Raw genomic sequence first — 24,757 nt, 5'->3', positions numbered from 1 at the left:
CCCCACTATCCGCTATAAAGCTGAGATCGACCGCATATTGAGGTCAGCAGTATTAGACAACTATATTACTGAACGTAATAGTCAGGCCTTAATCACTAAATTTCCTAGAGTCCCCACGTTTTACTTGTTGCCGAAAGTGCACAAGGATCCGACCCACCCCCCGGGGAGGCCTATAGTATCAGGCATAGGTGGGTTATGCGAACCCATCTGCAGATTTATAGACTCTTTTCTGCAATGTTCAGTGGAGACTTTACCATCTTATATTCGAGATACCATGGACGTGTTGGCGCGCTTAGCCCACATCACAGTCGATGAGAATATTCTTCTGGCGACTTGTGATGTGGAGTCTCTCTATACTTGTATTGATCATGAGGATGGTCTGCGCGCCACACGATTTTATCTGTCCATGCAGAATGTCTCCACTGGACTGATGGACCTTATCCTGAAGTTATTGAGATTTATTCTCACTCATAATTACTTTATCTTCAGGAGTAGGTACTATCTGCAGAAAAGAGGTACTGCGATGGGGGCCACCTGCGCACCCTCCTATGCCAACCTCTTCCTGGGCTGGTGGGAACGGGAGGTTGTGTTCTCTGAGGATAACGTTATATTCACTCAACACGTGTTGTTGTGGTTGAGATACATCGATGATGTGCTGATCCTCTGGCGGGGTACCGCCGCGGGGTTCAGGGACTTCGTCGATGTTCTCAACCACAACAACATGAACATCAAACTCACCTTTAGCTGTAGCAATACGCAGGTAGAATTTTTGGACCTTTATATTAATATAGGTCCTGATGGCACATTGCATACTGACATCTTTCGTAAAAAGACAGCCACAAATTCCATACTTCACGCATCCAGCTTCCACCCTGAACACCAAATCAGAGGCATCCCTAAAAGTGAATTCCTGCGACTTAGACGCAATGTCTCCTCTGAGAGAGACTTTTCCACAAGGGCAGGAGAGATGAGGGAAAGATTCAGCCAGCGAGGGTATAGCAAACGCAATGTGGACAAGGGCTATAAATTAGCTCTAGCTACCCCCAGAGACACTTTATTGTATCCTAAAAGCAAAGCCCATGCCGACTGTAAAATCCGCTTCATAGGTACTTATAACCGACAATGGTGCCAATTACGTACGACACTTCAAAATCATTGGCAGATTCTAATGACAGACCCAGATCTTAAAAAAGCCCTAGGCGACAGAATTACAATGAGCAGTCGCAAATCGCCCAACCTTAGAAACAAACTAGTGACTAGTCATTTTGTTCCTACCATACAAACAACTTTCCTCTCAACAGCTAAGAGAAAAAAGGGTTTCTATAAATGTAAAAATTGTTCTGCCTGTCGGTATATGTATCAGACAGAGGTATTCACAGACTCTTCCAAGAACCATACCTTTAAAATAAGAGACTGTCTGGGATGCAAATCTAAAGGCGTCATTTATTGTGTCATCTGCCCTTGCGGGCTCCCTTATATAGGGATGACAACCCGTGAAGTAAGGTTTAGAATACTTGAACATGTAAGGAACATCAAAAACGCCTCAAAAGACCTTCAGGCGTTTAAGAAAATCACCTCGGTAGCCCGACATTTCTTTGAGGTACACATGTCAGACTTTAACCTCTTACAAGCATTTGCGATTGAGAGGGTAAGTTTGGGACTCAGAGGAGGCGACTTAGAAAGGGCATTATTACGCAGGGAGTCGAGGTGGATTGTACAGATGGATTCAATGATTCCCAGGGGTCTTAATGACTACCTGGGTTTCGCAATGTTTATATAGGCATCCTGTACTATACCACACTGCCATGACCATCCTTTGAATGTCTTTGACATCCCCTGGCTTTTTAAGTACAAAATTAGTGATGAGAATCTCATACACTTCTCTCTGTCTCCCTTTCCCCAACCCCTGTTTTTATATCCACAGAGTCCTGGGTTTGCATATTACATGGCTGGTTCCCAACTATACACGACTCTCATCGCCTCACCGTTTGGATATTTCCATAAAGACTCTTGGCTGTCTTGGTCAGCACTGCTCCACACTCTACTTGAACCATTCAAGAAGGACTAATTTCTGATTTATGCATCATCATGACGTTTATCATCTTATGTCTTTATTTAAAGACTAATATCCGGAAGGAGACCATCTGACGTTATTACAGCAAAAAAGAAAACCACACACCATGTTTATTCTTCCAAGTCTGGACGTTAATTTGGGCATTGGAGCCTATGTACTTTCACTGATATGTCAATATCATATATACTAATAGTGATCTATTGGAGAACTCTATTGCCCCGTTCCATCATGTATGTGCTATCATACTGTTAGTCCACAGTTTTGTGGAAGATTATCTTTCATTGAATCCCATTTGTGCACAAGTCTATACATTTATGGATGTATAAGTATGGATCATACCTACATGCACTTACCTGCTAATAACAATTGTACAATATTATATCACTCCTATAGCATCCCTTAATAGTTATCTTTGGATGTTATATGTCATGCCTTAAGCAATATGTGCTTCATCTATTCTTATGGCTTCCACAGTGATGCGGACCACACAATTGTCTGCCTGGTTGCCCTTTTGGGGGCTATATTTGATGATCTTTTAATCCTTAGGTTACCTTTGCACTTTGATTGAATTAGGCTAATCCTTATGTACATTGTGCTTACATTAGCTATATTTGTGGGCGCTTTGCGATCATGGTGATCGGATATGTGTGCTCTTTTGACTGCTCATTACATTTGAGACCACTATGCAGAGGCGCGCATGCGCGAGACGTGATGCAGGGCTTATTCAGCCTGCCTAATACATGGATATACCAGACACAGAGCCGCGCATGCGCAGTGAACTGCCCATAGACACTTTCTGCCTCACTAGTGCCCATTACTAAGCTCAGGGCGTCCTGCCTTACCCGACGCGACGTTATGACGTCACGGACATGCGCAGTGACATATGGAAGCCCGTTTTCTGCCCTTAAACACATTATGCCATTAATTCATTTCATCTGTGGCTCTGAGGTACATTATGTGCTACAGCCTGAGGATAAGCTTTCTGCTACTGCCATATATTGGATACACCAGGCAGGTATTCATGTAATTAGTGACTATTTCGGAGATGTGTGAGTGCACCTACAATACTGAATTTTTCATTGGTAGATAACCTATGACCATCTCTGACTCCATCAGCCTCAATCTTAGCTTACACCTGTTTGTCCTCTGCTTAATCTATGTCAGTCTGATTTTTGCCAGGTGATTACCCCCACTAGCCCAATTAGTTCCCTTTTTAAACCTGCATGTTACCCTGCTTAGATCACCACTCCCAGTAGAAGGCTGTGTGCCGAAACGCGTAGGAGCAGGTCCAGCAGGCAGGATCCCCTGGTTTGTCCCCTCTTTGGGTCACATTACCATGCTCTAACATCCCTCCTTGTTCCACCCTGAATGCACCGACCACACTGTACCTGACCATAGGTGATGTATCACTATCTCTAGCTATAGGCTAACATGTATTCTTAGGCTTTAATCTGTGTATCTCTGCTGTCACTTACCTGCCACTCATTGTCGCTTCAGACAAACTCTATATTGCAGGGGCCAGCAGGCATATTAGACTTCTTTGCAGATTATTACATAGCCTTAGCTGTGACTCTGATCTTTGCAGATTATTACATAGCCTTAGCTGTGACTATTTAGTCTGTTGGGTGTCACACCAGGTTTATTTTGTCAGGTGTTTCAGAATACTATCTGAGTGTATCTTGGGCATTTTCTTTGAGGGAATTGTTTAGCCTTGTAATGTACAGGGGATCCATGCTGTATTTTAAACATTTCTGTGCTTTGTTTTAACCATTTTTGTTCTGTGACAATACATTAATAAACCTTATGTGATTTGTACTGATACATATACTAGAGTGCTTTATTTAGGGCCTTTTTTCTCTCTCACTATATATATATATATATATATATATATTTTTTTTTTTGCAAATTCTTGTTTATATTTTATTGTTATGTTTTGGATTTGTGGTTGTTTTTATTTAATTGTTTTGGATTTGTGGTTTGTTTTATTTCATTTTTTCGATTTATGTTGATTGTTTTTTTTTTCAGGTTGCCCACTGACTGCCATAGAGGCAAAGCATGTCCATATTATATGGGCATGGTGTACCACTGTGCCAATCAATTTATTTTATTGGCATTTCTAATTGTATTTTTAATGTAATCTGTTTTATTTAGGTCCTTTTTTTTAGCTTGCCCATTTATTGCCATAGTGGCAAAGCATGGTCATGGTTTAACACTCTGCCAATCAATGGTAGCGAGGGTGGAGGGTGGGGGTAATTTCCTCAGGGAGGATGGTTAGGCATCCCGGGTGGGTAGCAGGGGAGGGGAATTAACCCCTAAATTACTATAGCGGTTACTAACCGCTTAGGTGATTAAGGGGTTAGTGGACTTTAGTTTTTTATTATTGTATTGTTCCTGCCCACGGAGGACGAAGAGTACCGGGAGGAAGACGAGGATGGCCTTCATACTGGCAGGGGTAAGTAGAACTTTTATTTACTTTATGGTGGCAGGTTTTATTTTTAATGGGCAAATGCACTATTATCCATATCTCGATAATAGTAATTTTGTCCATTACTGTACTGTATGTTTTAAGGTGGGGGAGGGGTTGTTGGGGGTACAGGAGGAGGGCGGCTTGTGTATTGGTATTTAGTAGGTATTTTAATGTTTATTGGGAGTAGAAGGATTGAGTGAAGGGGGTACTTGGCCCAGGGTGGGGTGGTTAGGCCTACTGAGTAGGTAGCAGGAGGGGTTAAATCTTCATTACCATAGCGGTTACCAGTACCTCTGGCACTGAGCCCAGCCAAACTCCCTGCTGGCCCTGGTAGGGAGGATGAATTGGTCTAAAAAAATCCAGGAAATTCAAGGAAACGGATTTGGACTGGTTTGCCCATCTCTATTTGGGACCAAAGTGAACTACAGTAATAACAGTGACATGTTTAAGGGATAACATTTTTAGTGCTAGTTTGTAAATATGTGACAGCGTACTCAAGAACAGGGAGGACAGGCAAAAAAACACGTCCCCCACCTCCCTTACCTTTACTACATCTCTAATAAGGACAGGGTGGGACAAGGATAGAGAAAATCCTTTCTTGACAAACACTTTCCCATTCAGAAGACAAAGTAATCATGCTTAATTTCTAAATTGTTGCTCTAAGCACGGTTACATTTAAGATTGATTAATCCTTTATAAGTGTTGTATCTAGGTCAGCTAAAATATCAGGGATCAAACCTTTAGGCCTTAAGGGCACTGTGATGAAAAAGTGTTAAGCCCCAGCCTACTAACCCCTGCTGTCAGCCTCAGCCATATCTTCATATACTTTTGAATCCTGTATGTCCTGTGTACCATGTACCCCTGCATCCCTCCTGCTGTGTATTTTGTGCTCCTTGCCATGGCAGGCCCTTGAGCCTACCACCATGTTGCCTGCATGTCAGACAACCTGGCACCATTGGTTGAGGAAACTTAACCCCTTGCGTCCTGGATTCCCCTGCTTTTCCCAGTTTCATTGTTTGCGGGCCAGTCATGTGATTGGCTCAAAGTTAAAACCCTCCCAGCATCCCAGATTGGTCCAATACATTTCAATAGGAAATACATTTTTAAAAGTCCCTGGCTAGCAGTTTACTGGTATTCTTGTGTTTTGTGGAATCCTCTGCTTTGAGTATCCTAAACCTCTGAACCATCCATGCAATTATTCTCTGCACCAAGGACTCCTTCAGATCCTCACAGACCTCTCACCCCTGCCCAGAGACAGTAAGATAAGTGTAGTTCACCCAGTGGTGGGTTTTCGAAATCGCCGCCCCTAGGCACTTAGATATGCCGGCCACCTCCTTTCTGCCGCCCTCCTTCTCCATCCGATTCACAGCGTCAAAAGACGCCGCGGACGTAACCATAGTGACGTCACACGACATCTCATTGCCATGGAAATGCGACGTCATGACATAATTTGACACCGCGACATCACGTGTCCATGGCATCGAGACGCCATGTGACACTACTGTAGGTTAGTGACATCATTTGAAGCTGTAAATCGGGAGGACGAGGAGGGTAGCAGAAAGGAGGCGCCCAGCATATGTAAGTGACTTCCCATCAGCCCTGATAGGCCGAGACATTTTTTCTGCCCAAAATGTTGCTGCTGTAACAGGCCTAATGGGAAATCCATCACTATTTTCACCACGGTGTAAGTTATAGGATTTTTATGTATCCTCCCATTTAATTTGGTGTTTGCTGACTTTACTTTTGTATACTGTATCTTTCCCTATAAAAGCTGCAGACCAAGCAATATCCTACATGTGTGTTTTTTTAATAAATAATTTCTGTACTATGAGAAAATACTTGTACAGCAGCATTTAATAAAAACAACAACTCTGAATGACATTTTTAAAGTATAATATAACAAGATTTTTTTTGTTTCTATAGCAACCATTTACAAAGTCACATCCCCTTCTGAAACAGGCTCCGCCACACCCCTTTTTGAGCCCTGCCCTCTCTCTTGCAGTGCACCAGTTGTATCTAGTGGCTGCCTGGTCACATGATCTTCCCCACAGAACTTTGCATCTTTGGTCCTCTTATTGTGTGGATTGTATTGATGTGTTTTTTTAAACAACAGCTTGGACTGCTGCTTTAAACCTCTTAGTTTAGTATCTCTGTTGTCTGACTGAGTGCTAGCCCACTTTGTTTTGCTTTGGGTAACTCTGTGCTGTTTTTCCGGTGTGCTTTCTGGGAACCCTGTGACTCCTGCATTGGGTGAGGTTTCATTGTCCCCAGAAACCACCGGGTGATGGTAACGCTGTATTCTTGTTAGTGCTTTGTTGGTGTGTTTTTTGGAAGCCATGTAACTGCAGGTTTTGCACCTGGGGAGGGGTTATTTGTACCCCGAAATGTTGTGCACCGTGTCTCTTGCATATACTAATAAATGATCTAAATAGAGACATTTGCACTCGAATATGTACACGTATGTCTATTGTGTACTTTCTTTACACATAGATTCATGTCGTGTTGCAGCTTCAAGAGAAACCTGTCACAGAGGACAGTTGGCAGCATCAGATATTCTGCTCCCCTACCTTCCTTCAACGGTGTCCAGGCAATTCATATTTTTTAATACACTTATTTTGTTGGACTTCTGAGTTGGAGGAGGTCGCAGTGCCCTCAGAAGCCACCAGGGAATAGTACCCTGAGAGTTTGTGGTTACAGAGAAGAGTGGGAGGTACCCAGGGTGTAACTACACATTTCTGAGTAGTCCCCCTAGTGGACCGGTGGGTGAATCCCTACCATCCATGTAGGTTGAGGCTAGATTTTTTTGTGCGTTTGGGCATCTTTTGGCCATAGCCTGGACAGGATTTCCTTGCAGTCAGTAGGACTGTTGCTATCCCAGCTGGTGGAGTCTGATAATACTCTGTATCGTTATCTTCTGCTTTTTGTGTACCCGTGATCTGGTGCTATTTCATCGGCACATAACATATACAGTAGCATTGTTATGTTGACTGTAACAGGGGATTTATTCCTGTTCAGGAAATGTGCCTCTAATCCAGCAGTGTGGTGTTAACTGCTGGTAGTCAATTAAACAACACCACCTGGCTGATTAGGTTTGTTAGAAAAGCCTCCATTTGAGACAGGAAGAGAGATTTCCTGAGTCTCACAAATTGTGGGACTGACCATAGGAACAGATGTCTTGAGCCTGCCAGAAGAAACTGCACGCTGCTTGCAAGACACAGGGGAAAGCACCTCTAAACCTGAATGCTGATATAGCCTGAGAAAAGGCAGCAACACAGGAACAGAGAAGACTTTCCCTCCAACTACAAGAAACAGATAAGACTTCCCTTTATAAGACTTTTTTGTATATCTGCACATATCAAGATATATGTTTGGGGCTGGGAGACATGCTTATCTAAAGAGAGTTGTGGACTGCATAGGTTTTACTAGAAATACCCCCAAGTGAAACAGAAGCTTTGTTAACCCCTTATTTGCATATGTTTGGATGATTTTCTTATGTTAAAGAAACAGGCGCAATAAAAGCCTTATTTTATTTCACCTTAAAAAAGTCTCCATTGCATACCTCTGCGCACGTCCTCCTACATTGACCATTAGAGATTTCTCTATGAATAATAACTTTATCAATGGCAAAAGCAAGACATTTCTAATTCAAAGAAAAAATGCTAATGATATGGATACAGTATGAAGACATATTGCTAAACCATATAGAAAATTATCCAAGGATAGCAGCGGAGCACAGCTGAAGGACGGGATCAACACCAGCAATGAAGGGGTTAAAATTCTTCTTTATTGTAACATGGTGCAGTGGGGGAGACAGCAACAACTCTAACGCGTTTCAGGCTATGCAGCCCTTTTTCAAAGAGTGGAATCGCGTCTCCACTACTCGCAGTTTTGAAGGGGAAACCCCGCCCACTTTTCCCAGAGATGCCGTGCGGTTTTCGCGCGAATGCTATTAGCTCTCTGGTTGGTCAGAATAGACCTCCAACTGGAAGCTGGATCGGAGAGGCGTCTCTGGTAGCTGCAGATACCAGCTAGCTTTCTGTTTGGTCAGAGTTAGTCTCCAATCAGATTACTGATTTAGAGATGCGTCTTTGGTGGTCAGGGTTACCCGTTCAGCCGCCGGAGTGGGGGAAATAACAAAGGGTAAAACATATAATTGTGAATGACAACACAAATATAAAAACAAAAATCAATGACAACGCAATCAATTTCCTCATATGGATAGATTCAGGATATGGAATAGCCTAAGGTATATTATTGGTATACAGTGTATGGTTATATCAGAAGTATATAATTCCTTCTTGCCCTTATTTTATTTATAATCAATATACAGGGCAAAGAATTGTTCATGGAGATATTTAGTGATGAACAGTATGTTCCTATTTTTGTGCAGAACAATAAATGCCGAATCCATAGAGAATGAGTACACAAATGCAAAGAGAAGGCGACAGAAGAAGATGGGAGAATAAGTAAATAAATAAGCCGGGAGGAGGGGGATAAAGGGGTGGGGGGGAAAGGTGGGGGGGGACAAGACCCCTTGTCTTTTCCTCCCCCCCCCCACCTTTCCCCCCCACCCCTTTATCCCCCTCCTCCCGGCTTATTTATTTACTTATTCTCCCATCTTCTTCTGTCGCCTTCTCTTTGCATTTGTGTACTCATTCTCTATGGATTCGGCATTTATTGTTCTGCACAAAAATAGGAACATACTGTTCATCACTAAATATCTCCATGAACAATTCTTTGCCCTGTATATTGATTATAAATAAAGTAAGGGCAAGAAGGAATTATATACTTCTGATATAACCATACACTGTATACCAATAATATACCTTAGGCTATTCCATATCCTGAATCTATCCATATGAGGAAATTGATTGCGTTGTCATTGATTTTTGTTTTTATATTTGTGTTGTCATTCACAATTGTATGTTTTACCCTTTGTTATTTCCCCCACTCCCGCGGCTGAACGGGTAACCCTGACCACCAAAGACGCATCTCTAAATCAGTAATCTGATTGGAGACTAACTCTGACCAAACAGAAAGCTAGCTGGTATCTGCAGCTACCAGAGACGCCTCTCCGATCCAGCTTCCAGTTGGAGGTCTATTCTGACCAACCAGAGAGCTAATAGCATTCGCGTGAAAACCGCACGGCATCTCTGGGAAAAGTGGGCGGGGTTTCCCCTTCAAAACTGCGAGTAGTGGAGACGCGATTCCACTCTTTGAAAAAGGGCTGCATAGCCTGAAACGCGTTAGAGTTGTTGCTGTCTCCCCCACTGCACCATGTTACAATAAAGAAGAATTTTAACCCCTTCATTGCTGGTGTTGATCCCGTCCTTCAGCTGTGCTCCGCTGCTATCCTTGGATAATTTTCTATATACTTACCTACTCAGCGTGATGCACGCACAAGATGGATCAAGGTTTCCAAAAGAGTTTGATTCTCCCCACTCATGGATTCAGGGGAGTTGCTGACCAGTAACAGTGCCGCAGGTAAGAGAGATTTTTTGTCTGGTGAGGTGCTTTTCTAGCATTATAAATGTGTCCTCACCAAAGACAGATTAATCTTTAATATCACTCCCTGCTTTATGATGCACTGGGTCCAATACTCTGTATTACTTAATTAACCTTGTCCTAACCTGTTCATCTACATTTTTGAGCAACCATTGCCATTGTACCCCATTTTGCTGAAGCACTGTTTTTAAGGAACCTTTCCTTTACCTTATATTGCTAAACCATATAATTTTCTGGTCAGATGAAATACATTGTTTTATTGTGATCATTTCTAGAGCAGCTGCAAAAATATTTGATGGGTGGTTACACAAAAGGTGCAGAGGGAAAAGTAAATAGAAAAAATAATTTCTATTATATTTTATACTTACTTATTTTATACTATACCTTTTTGTGCCATACTAGGCTTGTTTTAAAGTTTCTTCTGATATCAAATATATTTTCACCATAAGAAGTTGTTTGTGGATGTGCTGTGTGTATGCATTACTGTACTTCATGCAAGGTTTTATTTATTAATCATCATTTCATCTCACACATCACTTGGTATTTATTAATCACAGAAACTATAGCATCCTCTGAGGAGACTGTATGCATGTTTCGTGTAAATATGCAGCCGGCACACCTAAAGGTTAATAATTCATATCTTGTATTGTAAAATGCTAGGAAATGTTCAATGGCAACAGAAATTTAATTAATTATGCTGATTTCATATCTTATGCTGATTATCTCTTATCCAGAATCCTCAAGCCAAAAATGAACAAACTGTAGAAAAGTGTAACTCTATTTTAAGTGTGCCTTACATCAATTCCAAGAATTATTTCAAAATCACTTTTATTTCGAATGCTGCCTTAACAAGCACCAAAACACTAATATGGAAGCAAATACATTAAACAGTAGAACCAAAGGTACTGTAGGCTGGAAAAAGGTGTAGGCTGAACATTTCTAAATGGACTGCAATTAATTGGAATGCATTCAATGATTACTTGTGGGGTGTGCTACTAACGTATTAGCGAAGCGCAACCCAAACTACAAACATGAACCTCATTCTGAGAGTACCCCAATAGCCCCACCCTCTCCCAACACTGCTCACAATTTTCAATTTGTCCCAAAATCCGAAGAGGAGATTACACAAGCGCTCCTCAAATTAAAACTAAGCAGCCAACGTGGACCTGACTTACTGCAATCTAAGTTTCTAAGACTTAGTGCCCCAGCCATTGCCAAACCAATTGCTTCCATAGTCAACTCTATTCTGTTTCAAGCTATATCCCTAAGACCTGGAAAACTGCCAGAGTTGTCCCAATCTTCAAAAGTGGGGACAAAAGCACTGTCTCAAACTACAGGTGAATCTCTCTTCTCCCAATACTATCCAAAGTCATGGAAAAATGTGTTCACTCCCAATTAAGCAATTACTATACCATGATAAATTCCCACCCCCTGCTACAATAAAACCCAAATAACAATTAGAACAAATTAGTTACTGTAGTGGATATCCGCTATGGTAATGAAGCTGCTTTAATTTAATTTTTATTAATAGTGTGGCGGACATGAGGTCTCCTGAAATTAACCGCATTGATTTCATCCTCGTGAACCACTTGCTTCCCGAGTTACAGGCCCTAGTATGGGGTGCCAGTAGCTCCTCCAGTATTTAAATCCAATGGTCACGTGACATGGAAGATTTTAAAATGGCGGCAATACCAGCACCCGATGCCCCATACTGGGCCTGTAACTCGGGAAGGGGGTCCTTGAGGCAGAAACCAAAGCAGTTCGGCTTAGGAGACCCCCTGCTCCCGCACACTATTAATAAAAATGTAATTAAAACAGCTTCATTACCTTAGCGGATAGCCGCTAAGGCAATGAAGTGTTAAGGCATAATAGCAGGTTTATTGAGGGCTGAGGGTGTGAGTGAAACAGGTATTTGGCCCTTCACTCACCCCCTCTGCCCCAATAAACATTACAATATGTATTAACCCCAAATACACAACTCAGCAACCCATGTGCCCCCACATAAAAATATTTTTATTTTTTTATACACAGGATTGATACCAGAGGCCGGCAAGGGTCCTCAGGTGGTTCGTGGTCCCCGAGGGTCTCTGGGGGCCCTTGGATGTTCCTTGCATGTCCCCGCTGGCAAGCGGTACCAATCCTATGCACAAAAAAAATTCTCCAATACTTTGAAATAAATACACCCCCCTCCCCCCATCTCTTCCCTTCCGCCCACCTAACACATACGGTACATTAATGGGCAAAATTACTATTATCCAGATATGGATAATAGTGCATTTGCCCATTTAAAATAAAACATTAACCAGCAGAAATAAGGTAAAGAAAACGTACCCCTGCCAGCCTGCAAGGATGAAGGCCATCCTCATCCTCATCATCGTTCATGTCCTCTGTTGTCAGCAAGCATACAATAAAAATACAATCTAATGGCCCCTAACCCCTTAATCACCTTAGCGGTTAGTAACCGCTATAGTAATTAAGGGGTTAACCCACCCTCTCCCACTACTCACCCAGGTAGCCTAACCACCTTCCCCAGGCAACTACCCCCACCCTCCACCCATTCATTGGTACAGTGGGTACATCATGCTCATATAATATGGATATGATTTGACTACAGCAATAAATCAATAAATGGTGAAGCAAAAACAAAAACCAGGCCCCCCAAAAAACACATTACATAGAAAAATAAACACATTACAAATGCCAATCAATCAATTGATTGGCACAGTAGATACATCATACCCATATAATATGGGCATGATTTAACACTATGGCAATCAATGGTCAACCAAAAAAATAAACAACCGTCAACAATATCCAATGCAATCAAAACAATCACCAAATAAACAACAATAAACATGTAAACACCACAAAATTACCAGCAATCAATTAAGCAAATACCAAATGAACACCAGAATTAACTATTAAAACACCAAAAAAAAACACCAAGAAATAAAAGAAAGCTCCAAATAAACACCATTATTAAAAAGGAAAAGGCCAAAAATAAACCACAATTAAAAAGCAAACAACAAAAAAGTTACAGAAATAAACAATTGAAAACACCACACAAATTCCCATAATTAAAAACCGGAACACAAAATAAATAGCAGAAATATTTAGAAGCAAAGAACAAAAATACATTTAAAAGAAATACAAGCAATCATTTGCCCCCAAAAAGCATTGCTTGTCACTGTATGTATAGACCTAAATGGGCATACATCAATACATTTGCAATCAATGGGCAATAAAATTAAAATAAAAGAAATACAATGAAAAAACCTGTAAAAATAAAATAAAAGAAGAGTGATAAAGATAAAAGACAGAAGAATTTTGTTACCTGTTCCGGATCTTCAAGGTGGATGGCGTTGGATTGATTTTGATGACGTTGTGGTATTAGAGCTTGCAGAATTGCCGGGATTCGGAGGGTCAATGCTTCTAAAGGTAAGAAAAATATTGAATATATGTAGATGTATTTTTTCAGATTTTTTATTGTATTTTTTTTATTTTTATGTTTTTCATTGCCCATTGACTGATAATGTATTAATCTGTGCCCGTTTATGGTACAGATAAATATAGTAACAGTCAATGCATTGTTTTGGCAATAGCCCTTTTTGCTATTGATTGTTTTGTATTATTTGTCTGTTTATTGTTTGGCTTAAATTGTTTGTTATTTGGCTGGCTTGTTTTGATTTCATTTTCCTATTATTTAGCATTTTTATAAAATTATTTTTTGTGTTGGCTACTGGTTTTTATTGATGTGTTGCCTAGTGGTTTTATTAATGAATTGATTTGCTGGCTATTGGTTTAAATTCATTCATTGTTTTGTTGGCTGGTGTTTAAAATTAATTAATTGATTGGTTGGCTAGTGCTTTTATTTTTTTAATCGTGGTGTTTAGGTGCTTGTGTATATGTTTTATTATTTGGGTATTTTTGGCCTTCATGCTTTTTTTATTAGGGTGACCATTGGCTGCTAGAGTGGATTATCATGCCCATATTATATGGGTATGATGTACCACTATGCCAATCAATGGGTAGAGGGTGGGTATAGTGGGCCCAGGGTGGGTGGTTAGGCCTCCTTGATGGGTAGCTGGGGAAGGTGGGTTAACCCATTAATTACTATAGCAGTTATTAACCGCTAAGGTGATTAATCGATTAGGGGCCATTAGATTGTTTATTTTACTGGACAGTGCTACTCCCAATATGACAAAAATACACAGTGAAATACCTATATATTCTCTTGAAAAAGGGTAATTGCTGGGTTACGACAGATCAACTATGATCATTCTTCTTCTAATTATAGAGGTAAATAAGAATTTTACTCATGTAGTGTTAGGACCTGCTAATGGTCATGCCTTGAAAGTGGCAGCAGGCTTAAGACGCTTTGGCCAAAGGGTTAAACTAAATGACCCTTTTTCAAGAGAATATATAGGTATTTCACTGTGTATTTTTGTCACATTGGAAGTAGAACTGGGCTTCTTTGTTTTTTGTTGATATCATAATTATATACAAATATATTCGGGGACAGTACAAGGAGCTTTCAAAAGAACTATTCATCCCAAGGGCAGTACAAAGGACACGTGATCATCCCTTAAGGCTTGAGGAAAGGAGATTTCACCAACAACAAAGGAAAGGATTCTTTACAGTAAGGGTAGTTAAAATGTGGAATTCATTACCCATGGAGACTGTGATGGCAGATACAATAGATCTGTTCAAAAAAAGGTTGGACATCTTTTTAGTAAGGAAAGGTATACAGGGATATACCAAATAAGTAAACATGGGAAGGATGTTGATTCAAGGAGTAATCTGATTGCCAATTCTTGGAGTCAGGAAGGAATGTATCTTTCCCCTTATGAGATATTAGTGGATGATATTTCACTGATTTTTTTTGTTTGCCTTCCTCTGGATCAATATGCTGTAATTAGGGATATAGCATAAAGTAGCTGTCGTCTAAATTTAGCATAGGTTGAACTTGATGGACGTACGTCTTGTTTCAACCTCATCTACTATGTAACCATGTAACTATTTAAGTCCCATAACTTTTAGATGTGATGGATCTTTACAGTGGCAGAGTAAGAAATGTTTTGACCCACTGTAAATCGTGGCCCTTAATAATATTTGTCCTTTGTTCTAGAAACCTTATATTGAGAGGACGCATGGTCTTCCCAATGTACTGATAACCACTTTTACAGAATAACATATATACCACATAAGGCGTAAGACAATTAATATGCCCCTTTACGCATATTTCATTTTGAATATGAGGTAAATGTATTATCTGTGTGTAAATGTTTACACATAATGCAATGGGTTATGCTACATTTATAATAACCTGACACTTCTGATATGGACATAGAGACAGACCCCTTAATATCTTCTAGTTTACTGGGTGCCAATAGATTTTTTCTAGAGACCCTTTTTAAATCTAATGTAACAATTTTTTTAATCCGAAAAAATTACAAAAGTCATTTACTGCAGAATTGCTAGCCCACTTTGTAAATACGTAAGTAAGAGCAATATAAGATCAATTTTTGTATGGTTCTACCCCAATTAATGGGGATTTGTATAAATTATATGTTGGTGTATAACCTATGTAATAATGTTGCGTTAAATATGTAATCAATGAATCCAAAAATTAAGAAAAGCTTTCAATTGACTGTAATATGATGGTGGTATTAAAAACAATGTCTTTAACTCTCACTAGATGGAGTTAAAGTACAGCAAATAAGTAAAATGCTACTGCAATGCTCATCAAAAAAAAAAAAACCTTCCTTAATACCTTTGCAGGATATATTGTCTTCAATCATTATTTAGAATTAAACCTGTCTTTAAGGATCATCATAAAAATGAAAAATTAATGCAGTATTTAACAGCAACCTGAAAATATTGATAGTAAATCCAAATAGCTTAATGAGATAAACTGTAGCAAAACATATTGGTAGGTACAGAATGTACTCACCACATTCTAACAAAATGTATTAGTAATATTATATACAGTATGTTTCAATGCCTTAGGTGTGCAGCTAGGGAAAGAGATCTAGCCATACTTAATACAGTACATACCTTAATGGAAAACCTTAATGGAAAACAACTACAAAAACCCTTGGGTACCTTGAGAATTGGCTTGCAATTTATTAGTGGAATTTAACATTTTTGATTGTAAGTTTTTATTAACAAATTATCCATTTGGTTACATCTTTTGATAAAAAACAAAATTATTTAAACCTCCTAGTGATGTCAAGGTAAACGCATTTTTAACTGGTACCTACACTTAAATTTCATATTTCTCATTATTTTGTGCAAAATGAATCCTTCCCACTAACACAAGAAAAGGCAACAAGCTAGGATTGTGCAACAAAAGAACAAATGAAATAAGCGAAAGTGTCTGAAAAGTTAAACAAATTAAGCATTTATCCTATCTGTGATTTATAGTCTGTTAAAGTATAAGGTAAGCTGTTCCCTTCATTCTACTCGTTGTCTCTGCAATCGTGCTACAGTAAGTGACAATGTACTTCTCAGATAGAATTAACACACACTTTCCCAGCAAGCTCAAACCCCAACACCCACCACATCATATATATATATATATATATATATATATATATATATATATATATATATATATATATATATATATATATATACAGTATATATATATATATATATATATATATATATATATATATATATATATCAAAATATCAAAAGGAGTGCTACTGGGTGTGGCAAATGTATACAACAAAATACAGGAAAGCCCAATGCTTCAATAATAATATTTTCTTGGTTATTTAGTTAAACCCTTTGGCCAAAGCATCATAATCCTGCATACCAACGTCAAGGTATAACCAAATTTGTACGTCCTCATACTACACTGTGAACCTTTCCTTTTACCTCTGTATGAGGGGAAACAACCCTAGTAGGTCCAGTCCATACAGCAAAATGTGAAAACCTCCCAAGTAAAAAGGTGGGGTGGGGGTGAGCTCTGGGAGGAGGGCCACCTACCTCCAAACAACTGTTTCCAGTTAGAAATTGACTTAACACACACTTTTCCTTCTCAGATGAAGGAATAAGAGAAAAATATGCTGTGTATCATCTTTAATATCGAAGGTATAAAAGTAATGCACTTACATATTATGAAAATATTGGTGCTGTAAGAATCTCAGACCAGGACATCAATCTCCGCAACCATCTCCATCAGGCTCCCCACCCCCCCCCCTGTTGATGTCACTAAAGACCCGGATGAGCGACTCCTCGCTTACTGCTGCGACTCTGCACACAGTCTGGTTCCTGCTAAGCTCTACAACACCTTCTTTATCCTTTTCAGAGGTGAAGAAGCCTAACAGTGAAATGCATAGGTTGTTGTAGAGCTCAGCAGTAACCGGACTGTGTGGGCAGACAGTTATCCAGGTATTCAGTGGGTTGGGGAAGCCTGAGGGAGATGCGCGTGGAGGTTGACTTCCAGGTCTAAGATCCTTCCAGCTCCAGTCCTATGAATAGCACCAATATATTGATTTTATGTGAGTGCATTACTTTTTTAGCCTTGGATATTAAAGAGCATACAAAATATATTTTCTCTCCTTCCCTTTATCCGAGAGGTATCATCAGGGCCGCCAATAGATTTGCTTTGGCCTGGGACAAATTTGAAGAATGGGGCCCTCACAAATGTTATAAAATAATTATACCTTAGTTTACTTTGCCCCATCATGTCTCTTCGCTTCCCCCTCATGCCTTTCTCCTTTTCCCCCTTAATGTCTCTCTCACACCCTTTAGTTACATAGTTGATGAGGTTCAAAGAGACATATTTCAATCAAGTTCAACCTATGTTAAATTTCGATGTCATTCCATCTTTAACTCTTGTCTCCCTGCTATCCCCTCCTCTCATATGTTTTCTTTCCGCCTGTAATAAAAATGGCGGCGAATATTAAGTATTGAAATCAACCTGGTACTTCAAAGGTTAACATTGGTTTCAAATTGGGTTAAAAATACACAAATAGTTTGTATGGCATGTCCAGGCAGGTCTGGGTTGTATAGGACAGATAGACTCTAGTGATAAGGGCACCTGGTTTGCCAGAGATGGAATTAAATTATGGTTCTTCTAACACTCAAGTAAACTTTCAAAGGTACTTTCTAAGCATTCTTGGAAGGGTTCTACAAAGTTCCAAGGGGCGGGATGAACCCTACCATTCAAAAGATATGAAATATGGAATACTGGTCCTATTCTGAAGTATAACTTTTAGAAATTTATAATCGTTTCAAGGAGACAAATGCAATAAGGCCAAATACTTGATGTTTCGGAGGTGACATATATACAGTACATATATTGAGTCCCCAAAGGGGTCACAAAAAAGTTCCCATATGTATTGCACTCACACAGAATACATGTACTGCAGGAGATTGGACTTGAGTAGTAGTAGTCCCAGAGTATAATACTCAGATGGAACAATCACCAAAGAGGTTGGCAAAAACTTGTTTTTTTCTAATTGGAGTCTCATCAGGAGTTTTCGCCAAGTTAGTTTATTTGACTAATTATTTCTTGATTCAGGTGTGTGTATATACAATTAGGTCCAGAAATAATTGGACACTTACACAATTTTCATAACTTTGGCTCTGTACACCACCACAAGAGATTTGAAATGAAACAACCGAGATGCAATAGAAGTGCAGACTTTCAGCTTTACTTCAAGGTGTTGAACAAAAATATCGTATGAAACGTTTAGGAATTGCAACCATTTTCATACACAATCCCCTTATTTCAGGGGCTCAAATGTAATTGGGCAAATTAACACAATCATAAAAAAAATGTTCATTTTTAATACTTTGTCGAGAATTCTTTGCAGGCAATGACTGCTTAAAGTCTGGAATGCATGGACATCACCAAACGCTGGATTTCCTCCTTTGTGATGCTTTGCCAGGCCTTTACTGCAGCTGTCTTCAGTTGTTGTTTGTTCATGGGTCTTTCTGCCTTAAGCTTTGTCTTCAGCAAGTGAAATGCATGCTCGATCGGGTTGAGATCAGGTGATTGACTCGGCCATTGCAGAATATTCCACTTCTTTGCCTTAAACTCCTGGGTTGCTTTTCGCAGTATGTTTTGGGTCATTGTCCATCTGTAAAGTGAAGTGCCGTCCAATCAACTTCGCTGAATTTGGCTGAATCTAAGCAGACAATATATCCCTATACACTTCAGAATTCATCCGGCTGCTTCTGACTTCTGTAACATCATCAATAAACACTAGTGACCCAGTGCCATTGTAAGCCATGCATGCCCATGCCATCACACTGCCTCCACCGTGTTTTACAGATAATGTGGTATGCTTCAAATCATGAGCCGTTCCAAGCCTTCTCCATACTTTTGTCTTCCCATCATTCTGGTTCAGGTTGATCTTAGTTTCATCTGTCCAAAGAATGCTGTTCCAGAACTGGGCTGGCTTTTTTAGTTATTGTTTGGCAAAGTCTAATCTGACCTTTCTTTTCTTGAGGCTTATGAATGGTTTGCACCTTGTGGTGAACCCTCTGATTTTGCTCTCGTGAAGTCTTCTCTTTATGGTAGACTTGGATAATGATATGCCTACCTCCTGGAGAGTGTTCTTCACTTGGCTGGATGTTGTGAAGGGGTTTTTCTTTACCATGTAAAGAATCCTACGATCATCCACCATGGTTGTCTTCCGTGGACGCCCAGGCCTTTTTGTGTTGCAGAGCTCACCAGTGCGTTCTTTTGTTCTCAGAATGTACCAAACTGTTGATTTGGCCACTCCTAATGTTCCTGCTATCTCTCTGGTGGATTTTCTTTTTTTTGCAGCCTAAGGATGCAATGTTTCAATTGTATTGAGAACTCCTTTGACCGCATGTTGTGGGTTCACAGCAACAGCTTCCAAATGTGAATGTCACACCTGGAATCAACTCCAGACCTTTTACCTGCTTAATTGAGGATGAAGTAACGAAGGAATAGCCCACACCTGTCCATGAAACAGCTTTTGAGTCAATTGTCCAATTACTTTTGGTCCCTTGAAAAAGAGGGGGCAACATATTAAAGAGATGTAATTCCTAAACCCTTTCTCCAATTTGGATGTGAATACCCTCAATTTAAAGCGGATAGACTGTACTTTAAGCCCATATTGATTATTTAACTGTAACTTGAATTTATTTTAGTACACAGCCGAAATAACAAAACTTGTATCAGTATCCAATTATTTCCGGACCTAACTGTATATATATATATATAGCTCAACCCTGTCATAGCGCGATCCGCTATAACGTAGATCCGATTATAACACGGTTTGAGCGTGGACCCCGAATGTAATTTTTTTTTTAAAGTTTTTTTTTTGCGTGCACACTGCACACACTCACTGCACACTGCATACATTCACAGCACACTGCACACACACAGCATACATTCACAGCATATTGCACACACTCACAGCACACTGCACACACTCACAGCACACTGCACACTCACACACTCACAGCACACTGCACACACACACAGCACACTGCACAGCACACTGCATACACTCATAGCACACACTCACAGCACACACTCACAGCACACTGCATACATTCACAACACACTGCATACACTCACAGCACACTGCACACACTCACAGCACACTGCACACTCACACACTCACAGCACACTGCACACACACACACACACACACACACACACACACACACACACACACACACACACACACACACACACACACACACACACACACACACTGACACATACACAGCACACTGCACAGCACACTGCATACACTCATAGCACACACTCACAGCACACTGCATACATTCACAACACACTGCATACACTCACAGCACACTGCACACACTCACAACACACTGCACACACTCACAGCACACTGCACACACTCAGCACACTGCACACACACACACACTGACACACTGACACACACACAGCACACTGCACAGCACACTGCATACACTCATAGCACACACTCACAGCACACTGCATACATTCACAACACACTGCATACACTCACAGCACACTGCACACACTCACAGCACACTGCACACACTCACAGCACACTGCACACACTCACAGCACACTGCATACACTCAGCACACTGCACACACACACACACTGACACACTGACACACACACACACACAGTCTCACACAGTCAAATACACACACACACACACAAACACACTGTCTCTTTAAGGGAGCTTGCTCTCGCAAGGCGGAAGCAGAAGCAGGAAACAGAGACAGGGAGAAGAGCTGCCAGATTCCGGGTAAGTGCTGTGTGCTGTTGCTGCTGCCCCACTGGGTCTGGGAACTCTGGGAGAGTTCTCAGCTTTCCCCCTCCAGCGGACAAAGTACCACCACAACAAAAAAAAAATTTCGGCGGCCATTTTTTTCCGCGACCCCGTTTATAACACGGTGGTCGCAGGTGGCCCCCGAGGACCGTGCTATAACGGGGTTAAGCTGTGTGTATATATATATATATATATATCTCAAGTGGAAATATTACTATATGCTCATTTGCATGTCTTAGACAGGTCTGCAACCACGCCTTTCACCATTATCACCCAGCACACAGAGCTTCCACTGCAGCAAGGAATTCTGGGAAATGACATGCAAATGAGCACACAGTGCCACCTTTTGCTTAAAAAACATTTAACATGGTCCCCTCTAAGCGTGCTGCATTTCACAGCTTTGAGCACAGCCAGTAAAGCCACCCACAGACAGCCGTTTCGACGAGAGCGAGAGCGAGAGAGAGAGAGATCAATCAGCTTTTTTTACCTCCTTTTATATATATATATATATTTCACTTTTTCACTAAGGAACTTGTGTACTCACAATTTCTCCTTGTTACCGCCAAGAAATGAAGGAGTGGCTCAGTGGGTAAAGTCACTGACTCTGAATCATAACAGTAACTTTGAAATCAAATCCTGGTGTCTGTTCCTCTGGTTAGTCCCTTTATCTCAATCATTAGATTGTAAGCTCTACAAAACGGGCTCACAGTGGCTGCAAAAATAGAATATATAATGCGCTGTAAAAGGAACACATATTATTTATAGGGTTTTTTGAGTTTCATACTGATTAATTATGAAGGCTTTCCTATGGTGAGCACGAGTCAGGGTCTGGTTAGTTGGTTGATACAAACAGTGGTGGTCTTGACTTTTTGCCGCCCATAGGCTTGGGCACAGCCCTCCTCCGCAGCCTTTAGGCGTCATGGCAACATGCGAACCTGCATTTCCATGACAACCCAAAGCTGCAGGGGGGGGGGTCGCTCCAGAAAAGGTAAGACCCACTCTCAACACGCACAAAAATTGGCGCCCCCCAAAATTATTGCTATAGCCTAGTAAGCGTTGCGGGAAATCTGCCTCTGGATACCATGCCTAGCTCCCTTGGTTTTCTCAAGAAAAACACATAATTGTCCTTGTTGATTTCCATGGTTAAAAATAAATATGGGGCATATGTAACAAGGAAGAAACTGCAATAAACAGCAATGCAGTTTTTTTACACAAATATTGCAACCACTTTTACCTTGATACATATGGGCCATAGTCTAGTTTATTTGTCCAATTTAAAATCCAAGTTTGTGTGTGTAACTATCTGGTACCTAAAAGCAGTGTTTGTGGTCTCTCTGTGTTACAAATGTCATCATGGTGTAAAAAATGCATTTTGACTTGATGTAAATGTTTTCTTAAATAGTTTGCTTTGATTATTTCACAAATACATAGACATTTGCAAAAAAAAAGAAATAAAAAATACCCCTTTCATATTGGATTAACCTGGTGCTACAAAAATATACCTTGCCTTATTTACTTATTGTATGCAAAAAAAAAGTGACCGTGAAAATAAAGGAATTGTCATACTGCACACTACTTCTAAACTGGTATTCATTAAGTTGCAAATGATTTTCACTTCTTCCTACAATAAGAGTATTTTTTCATTTATTTCATCAATAATTTAAGAATAATAAAACATATTTAGAATTTACATGGAATGTTACACAATATTTTCATAGTCAATGCCTCAGAAAATGTAATAAATGTTACTTAAATGTACTTGTCATCTATGTTAGACATGACCTTTTATATACTAAAAAAAGTGCATACCATTTACCTAGAGCAGCTTGTAAATACTAAGGGCAATTGCCATGCAGTGGAAATAACCCCTGAATTCCTAATTTACTCATTAACTGATCGTTTGAATGTATTTTAGCTACAGTAGCTATGGGCAATGGGGTATAGCTTTGTTTCTGGCTCAAACAATATGTGTTTTATTTTTAGCTTTACCTAAAGTACTGTAAGATTGTCTGGGTTTGTGATTTAAATGACAGAGAATATAGCAATTTGGTTACACCAAATGTTGAACAAATAAATGTTAAAATATAAACTTTTGCTATTTTTTTCCTTACAATTTGAGTATGTACAGGAAGAGCTACAGTATCACATTATAGGATGCCAAATATGCTTCTAATGCTGCTGATTGACCCTGTGTATACTTTAGCTTGAGTGTTAAGGGGTTTGTGTCCGATGTGTTTCACTGCTGTCTTTTCAAGACAATACAAAAATTGACTGCCTGCTGATATTTCAGAAATAAATTGCCCTTGGGTAATACTAGAAACGCATGCTTCCATCGCATGCTACTCTGAGGACTAGCGATTGATAGCAAAACAACATAGTTTAGGGCAGTTAACAGAGTGTAATATTGTATTAAACGGGAGCCAGTGCAGTGGGTAAATTCCCTCTCATAGAATCCCTTATGGCAGGCCTGCACAACTCCAGTCCTCGAGGGCCACAAACAGGCCAGATTTTCAGGATATCCCTACTTCAGCACAGCTGGCTCAATTAGTGGCTCAGTCATTGGCGTATACTTCCACTGGTACAGTAGGAACTGGAGTACACATTAGTAGAAATGCAATGGTATATAATATCTGCCACCCTCTGGTAAATAGCACAACAGGTCATTAATAAGGATGAGCACTTTCACTTGTGTTTTGGATTTGTTTTTGGTTCTAAAAAAAATGGGGTGGTTTGATTTTGGACGTGGTCTTGGTTCTAAAAAAGAAACTAGGTTTGTTTGGTTTTAATTTTGGAAATGTACACAACTGTGCAAAAGACTTAAAATAAGCAGAAAAAAGCTAAAGTAACCTAAGGCACAAAACACTTACAATAAGTAAAAAAATTATAAAAACAATTAGGACACTGAACCAATTTAACTAAACACCTTAAAATAATTTAAAATGATATGATGGGAACCACATTGGGATGGGCACTTAGGGTAGATCCTCAGAAGGTCATTACTTTTGTAACGTGCCGATATCTATTTTTAACGTATCGATATCTGTAATGCATCCAAAGGTATTTAGCGCAACAATGTTCAGCTATATTCCATGAAAATAAGGGAATGATACATTTTAACGGACGGCCGGCTTGTAGTCCTGCGGGGCTCGGTGCAAGGGTTTTTGCGGGGCCTCCTGTCTGGCATGGTGCGACATCCCCTCCTCAGGCGTCGCTGTGTCATCATGTCACGATGCCATGTGGCTTCCCATCGTCATGGCAAAGCGGCGCCATGCAGTGTTCTGTTATCATGGCAATGTGATACCATTTTACATCGTGGTTCCATGATCAAGGGACGCTGTAGAAGGAGATGCCAGCAGATGCCACTGGACCAGGTTACAGAGGCCCCATGCTCTCCCCCAATAATCAATTTAACTGTTGTGGGGAAGAGCACAGGGCTCG

Source organism: Ascaphus truei, chromosome 7 (genome assembly GCF_040206685.1).
Source record: "Ascaphus truei isolate aAscTru1 chromosome 7, aAscTru1.hap1, whole genome shotgun sequence".
Taxonomy (NCBI): domain Eukaryota; kingdom Metazoa; phylum Chordata; class Amphibia; order Anura; family Ascaphidae; genus Ascaphus; species Ascaphus truei.
This window is presented reverse-complemented; position numbering follows the sequence as displayed.